The sequence below is a fragment of the Panthera leo genome, chromosome A3 (assembly GCF_018350215.1).
Source record: "Panthera leo isolate Ple1 chromosome A3, P.leo_Ple1_pat1.1, whole genome shotgun sequence".
Taxonomy (NCBI): Eukaryota; Metazoa; Chordata; class Mammalia; order Carnivora; family Felidae; genus Panthera; species Panthera leo.
Genome location: NC_056681.1, coordinates 118,150,581 through 118,157,468, shown reverse-complemented (window position 1 = coordinate 118,157,468; position 6,888 = coordinate 118,150,581).

Here is a 6,888-nt window from a genome sequence, read left to right as displayed (position 1 = left end):
ACTCTTCTCTCTTCTGTCTGGTTAGTTCTCTCCTTCAGAGGCTGGGGTGGCCATTGCGTCCTCAAAACCTGGCCTTGGAGTTCAGCTCCCATCACTGTTAGGAGCCCCTCCCACCTACTATCCCTGGGAGCCTCTGGCTGACGCTGGACGTTCCAGACTGGACAAGGGACACAGGCAGACGCTATGGAGGCTGAAGAGCACTTGGCTTAGAGACTGTGGGATTGGGGACCGAGGTGGAGTAGCTCCTGTGTGTTTGCGGTTCAGGGCTTCTGTGGATCATACAAAGTACGTGAGCTGTTCCATTCCATTCCATGCACGTTAGCAGCATTCAAGAAATTTCTTGATCCAGGAGACTCCACCCCCTGCGTACAAAGTACCATGTGCAGTGAGAGTACAAGAACAAACGAGAATTCTCACCCTCAGTTTTGAGGCTTCTTAGCCAGTAAGGCATCCAATGACTACCACAGGTCGGACTGCCGCATGCCGGCACATGATGGTCTAAACTGCATTTGCATCATTCAAGAGGAACCTACTTCACACACAGCTATTAGCACGTCACAGAGATGGGAAAGTGAGAAAGGCACTCATTTTCTGAAAACAGTGTGAGCATAGAATTTCGCATATTCTCATGTAATCTCACACCAACTTTCTAACTGTTTTACAGATGTAGGAACTCTGAAAGGTCCCTGGGTGGCTTACTCAAAGTCACGTAGCTAAGATTCATATATAGGACCACTTAACTCCAAACCCATCTCTCCTCTAGCAAGAAGGAAAAGGAATTTCACGCGTTAAGGGCATCCAAAACCAGTGTGAGAGACAAGCCACTCAAATCTAAACAAGGAAAGAAGTCTAAGATGGGAGCCAGTTTTCAGAAGAGAGATCAGCACAAACCTGGACTTCTGTCCATGGAGTGGGGTTTGGGGCTGTTGCCCGAGGAAAGGGCAGGTAGGGTGGGAAGAGAATCCTACTGCCAGCACCGCTTGAACATAGGAGTGGCAATTCTGTGTCTGCGGCACAGTGAAGGGCTACACCCGGACCCCACAGGGAACACCTGCTTCATACTGTTAGGGATGAGGGTGACAGACCAGACCGAGAGGTCTGGGTGTGCTTTCCAACAGAAACAGGAATTCGTAACCACAGGCGCTGTTGGAGGGTGGAACTAGGTATGACTCTATCTGCTCCTGGAGTGCTGAGACCTCTCGCCCTGCTAATGTTAATCCTTCCAGGCTTCCCAAACCCTGACCCTGACCAGTTCTCCCTCTGGTGCCTAGAGGACTTTGTTGGTTGGAAAAGAATATCATTTGGAGAATGCTGCTCCTTCCTAGAGCTCCGGTTACCCTTCTTAGGCTATTCAGACACGTCAAGAGATTATTTTCCCAAGTACCTGGGAATCTGCCACACACAGATTCCCATAGAACTCCGTCTCGGAGCCTCGTCCTCAAGGAGAAGCAGGTTTTGCTGCCAAGCAGCATACACGTTCTACTCAGTTGCTAAGTGGTGGGAGGTGTTCCCGCTCTGTTCCTTTCCTTGACTCTCCTGATCATAACACGGCTCCAAGTTGAATAAACCTCTTTTCCCTACAACCAGAAAGATCTTGGTACATTGGGCAATAAATGAAGCTATCAGCAAAGAATAAAAGCAGTCCTTTAAACAAAATATATCTAAGGCTGTTCCACATCCACTGAGAAACTTCGTATGTCCCATGTGATTATCATTAACTATAAAAAGTTAAAAAGTTTTCCAGGCTCCTGAGATACTTAAGCAATTTGATCTTTTTTTTTTTTTTTTTTTTTTTTTTAAGTTAACATAGCTCTAATTATGTGCCAAGCACTGTTCCAGCACTTTACAAATATTAACAGTTTTTTTTCACTTTTACTTTTGGATGAACCCTTTAAATATACTGTGCTGTAAAAAAAAAGGCCTGACCTAATGTGTTCACTCATTATCATTGCAAAGTCACTTTCCCCAACTCTTCACTGTCTACCCTAGTGAAGAAGAAAATCTCAAAATAGGTCTTGGAGCTTTGCCACTTTCATCCTATTCCTACCTGTTAGGATTGAGCTACAACCATGGCAAGTCGGTGCAGCTTTGGGCTTCAGTTGAAAGCGTGGAGTTGGGAATTCCCAGGGTAACATTGTAGGTGTCTGTAATTGTGTAACGATATCCCATAGACAGTGGCGGGGGGTGGGGGGGGGGGTGGACACTGGCTGGAGGAGATGTGGTGCAATGACTGCTAGGATAAGGGAGTGCACAGGAAGACTAACCTGGCAACAGCATCGGGAAGAGTCCACCGTCGGGGAAACCAATTAGAAGGCTATTGCACTAAAAGCAAATGACGGGTGAAAAGGGTCTGAGTGTTAGAAAATACGAAAATACTAAGGATAGGAAAGACTAGAAAATGACTCCATGGCATGGGACCTCGAGACTGGGAGAATGAGGGCTGATGTAGATCAGAGAGCCAATGTGGGGTAGGGAAGGATGAATTCTGTTTGGGCATGATACTTTTTAGCTGCTGTGGGACATATATGGAGATGTATAGATACTGAAGCTGGGAAGTTGGGGCAACGTGCAAGTTGGGGTAAATATGTGCTTACATAACGACCTTACTCATTAATATATCCCAAGCACCAAGAAGAGTATTGAGTCCATAACAGGGGCTCAATAAATATTTGTTGACTGGGGGCGCCTGGGTGGCTCAGTCGGTTAAGCGTCCGACTTCAGCTCAGGTCACGATCTTACAGTCTGTGAGTTCGAGCCCCGTGTCGGGCTCTGGGCTGATGGCTCAGAGCATGGAGCCTGTTTCAGATTCTGTGTCTCCCTCTCTCTCTGCCCCTCCCCTGTTCATGCTCTGTCTCTCTCTGTCCCAAAAATAAATAAACGTTAAAAAAAAATTTTTTTTTAAAATATTTGTTGACTGAATCATTAACAGAAAGGTAATCGAAGCTCTTCAAATATGTATCTCTGTATTAGTTCACCAAGAGAATGAGAGCAAGGAGAAATGAGCAGAATCTTAGAAAGTGTGGAGAAGAACTCTGAAGAAAGCCCTCAGAGTCCCAGGGTTGCAGGTGTGTGAGGTGTGGGGCGAGATGTCAGCAGATCAGATCCTGCAGTAGGTCAATGGGGCAGGGACCTGGTCACAGTAGTTACTCTGATGTTTTGTGGCTGTAAGGTGGACACTACATGTCATGGGCTTAATGAGGGACTAGTCTGGAAGCTGAGGTCATTTGCCAAGAGGTAAGGAAAGATGGGTGTGGCATTAGGACCTGAAAGGTCCAGAAAAAGCTGGAAAAGCTGTGATGAATCCTCAGGAGGGTAATAAAAGGGTCACCGAGTGGGGCTCAATGGAAAGATAGACATCATGAGCTTGTAGTAGGGTTGGGGAAGCAATGAGCAGGGCAGGACCAGAGACAGGCATGTCACCCACCATGGAGGACTCTGGAAATATCAATTACTTCCTCTTTGGGAGGCATCTGATTAGTTACCACCAAATGCTGGTGCAGATTTACCCTGGAGAGTCCGCTTGTAAGGCTCATTGGCTCGTGGGCAGGAGCCTAGGGAATTAAGATGGCAGTTTATAGGCTTTGTGTGACCCCGTGTCCATTTGTTTACCATCTTTCCATCCATCCACTCCACCAACACCTATTGCTGAGTATCTACTAAGTGCCAGGCAAAGGTAAGGAAAGCCAGTGCCTTCTTCCCTCCGGGGGGTGTGCGATTTACCAAGCAATCTCACCCCATCACTGTGCTTCCCAGAAGTTCCATGTGACCGAGTCCTGATCTGAACCCTGCTCTGGTGCAGCAGGTGGGCAGGATGGAGGAGAACAGGGAGGCGATCTCCGGGCCAGGGAAAGCAAGTTTGCTATTGTAGGGCCCGAAACCTGCTTATTTTGGTAAGCTTTAGCTGTCTTTTAGTTCCTGGGTTTGGTTCCATTGGTTTCTCCTTAGGCTTCTGGCTCCAGTCCTTTTAAAATTTATAGTGTGTCTTAGTTGAGCCAAAGAGAACAAGAGACTGGAATTGAATGTTCAGACTGTTTGGGTCAGAGAAGATGTCAGGCAGTAAGCCCTGGGAACCAGGTGCCATGGGCATAGCACCAGATTGGAGAGAAAAACTCAGAAGGGATGCACCTGGAGACCCCCATGCCGGCCTCTTCTGTTCTATTCTGGGAAGCTTGTATGTTTCCTTTTAAGAATGGAAAAGGAACCTACATAGAGTGCTAAGCTAAGGTGAGAGAGGACATTGCTGGCTGCACTTTCCTTCTCTCCCTCCTGAGGCACCCACTTAGGAATTGACCAGAGAGTCTTCCCCAGGGAGTGGAAGATCTGGTGCAGGAGGGGAGGAGGGGAATAGCCCATGAGCGGCCATGGGATGTGCCCTTCCCAGAGTGGCCACCAGGGCCTCTATACTGGTGACTAGTGCAGAGGGTCAGCTCTGACACAAGGGGACCTGTTCTATGAGTGAGCTTCTCCAGGCCCAGTGGGAGCTGCTTCCTGGGGCTTCAGGATGCTGTAGCCAGAGAGCAGGTGAGGGAGGCTGGGGCAGAGAGAGGGCAGGGAGTGGGGACTGAAGGAGAGAGGCACAGGTCTGGCCACCCTGGGCCTATTCTTCCTGGGCATTCTCCCCGCCCACTTTCTCTCACTAGACGGAGCAACAGGGCCCACTTCGTAGGACCATTCGTGATCACCTCAGACTCTGCCCCACTGCCCAGCACCCCTTGTAAGGTATTGATCTAGTGGTGATGGGATGGCTCTGGTGCTCAGATCAGGGACTGCGAGGTCCTGGGCACTCCCAGAGTTGGGGATAAAGAGTCCTTCAAGTACAAAGGAAACTCCCTAACTGCAGCTCTCCACAGGGGTGGGGGAATTTGCCCTGAAGAGGGTGAGGGCTCTTCCCATCTAGCCTTGATTCTGAGATTCCCTCCAGAGCCTTCTGGTCTGGTCGCCTCTGCTGCTATCATAGCGTGGGCCGCAGGGGGGCGCTGCTCTCCCTCTGATGGTCTGGCTAAAGGCGGCCGGGGTGGGCTCCCAGCTCACTGAAGTTCCTGAAAAGACGGCAGGGTCACCAGAGGGAGGAAGATACCAATTTATCACCCAGTGCTTCCTCCCGGCCCGAGACAAGCAGTTCCCCCGGTCCGCTGGGTCGTCAGGCCTTCCCCTTGGACAGAGAGGTTCAGCCCCACCCCGCCCAGAGGGCCCCAGGTGAGCCCCACAGTGAGGGGGCGGGGCCTCCCCATATGCCCGGATGTTCCCACGCCCCCTCCCCACATCCACACACCCCCATTCTGGCTTCTCCTTCTGACTGCTGGGTCTCATCTCTCTCTCTCTCTCTCTCTCTCTCTCTCCCTCTCTCTCTCTCTCTCTCTCTCTCTCTCTCTCGAACGCTCTGACAATGGCACTTCCAGCATCCCAGCCTGTCCCTCTCTCCCCCCTGTCCACCCCATCTTTTTCTGGTCCCTGTCTACCTCACAGGCGGCCGTCTCCCCTCCCATCCCCTGGTTAACCAGCTGTGTAAAGTGCTGCCAGGGCTGGACTGATAGATGGGCCCTTCCCCAGCCCTGCTCTTGCTCGTGCCTCCCCGGCAAGCCCTTTCTCCTCACCTCTCCCTCCACCACATATTTTATCATCAGGGAAGGACACCAAGAGGAAAGGACGTTCTGGATAAGCAAGTGGAGGTGGGTTGGGCAGATAATGGGGGGGATGCGGGCAGCTCTTGCAGATAAGGGTTTCCAAGACTCCCTGGAGAGTGCTGTATGAATGAGGGAGAATGCCCCTGATCCTTCTGTCCTTCCATGACCCTGACTGAGCAAAGCCTGAAGCTGGGAGATGGATGGAAAGGGAGGGTGGTGCGTAAAAGGGCTGGAGATTTAGAGCAGCCAGAACGGAATTTGCATCTCAACCCGGACAGTTATTAGCTGCAGGACCCCGGGCAGGTACACCTGTTTCTCCATCGGTAAAGTGGAGGTAAAGCGGTCTATGGTGCCTTGCACCAGTGTAAGCTCAGTAAATGTTGGCTCCTATCCCTGCTATTAGGGTGCTGGGCCACCCTGTTCCCCTGAAATCTCTCTCACCCCTGCATCCTGGATACCATCCAAGAACAACTATTCCTACAGGCCCTTTATATACCAGGAACCTTCACATCCACACTACCATGTAATTACTCTTTTTATAATTACAAAGGCAGGAACACAGAGAGGTTAGCAGGACCAGTGTATTAATAGAAGCTGAGGCAGAACCAAGAAGCCTGAGTCCAGAGCCCCAGGATCTGCCATGCTGGTGGCAGCAGGTTGCTGAAAAAGAAACTGAGCAAAGGTTTGCTGAGAAACTCCACTGGGCAAGAGCTTCAAAGAGGCCTGAGTGGGAGTGAGAACCCTGGTTCTGCTCCTGCCCCTGTCACTTGCTGGGTGACCTTGAGGAAGTTCTTTTCCCTCTCTAAGCCTCAGCTTCCACTTCCTCATCTCGCCAGGGTGTGGGGCAGAGGTGGGCCACATCCTTTGTGAAATCTCATTCCACCCTGAACACTGTGTTCCCTCCCCTACAAAGGAACCCAGCATTGTGATATATAGTGGGGCTGAGCTCAAGGCTGGTCATAGGGTGAAAATCTAGTCCTCATTTTCCCCACCCTTCATTTCCTCACTCTTCCCCACCCCCATCGTGTCGCTTGGGGCCTGTAACCAATGAGACGTAAAATGAGAAAGTATCAGGAACTAGCAAAGCATGGAGAGCAGCTGGGGCATCCTCGAGTGTGATGGACTGCCAGCCCTTCACCTCAGCCCAGCCTCCCGTGCCTGACTGAGGCAGGCCAGCAGGCCAGCCGAGACTCACCCAGCCAGGGGGAGGGGGTGGGGGGGTGGGGTGGGGAGTGCAGTTGGAGATCAGAGTGGGGAGACCTAT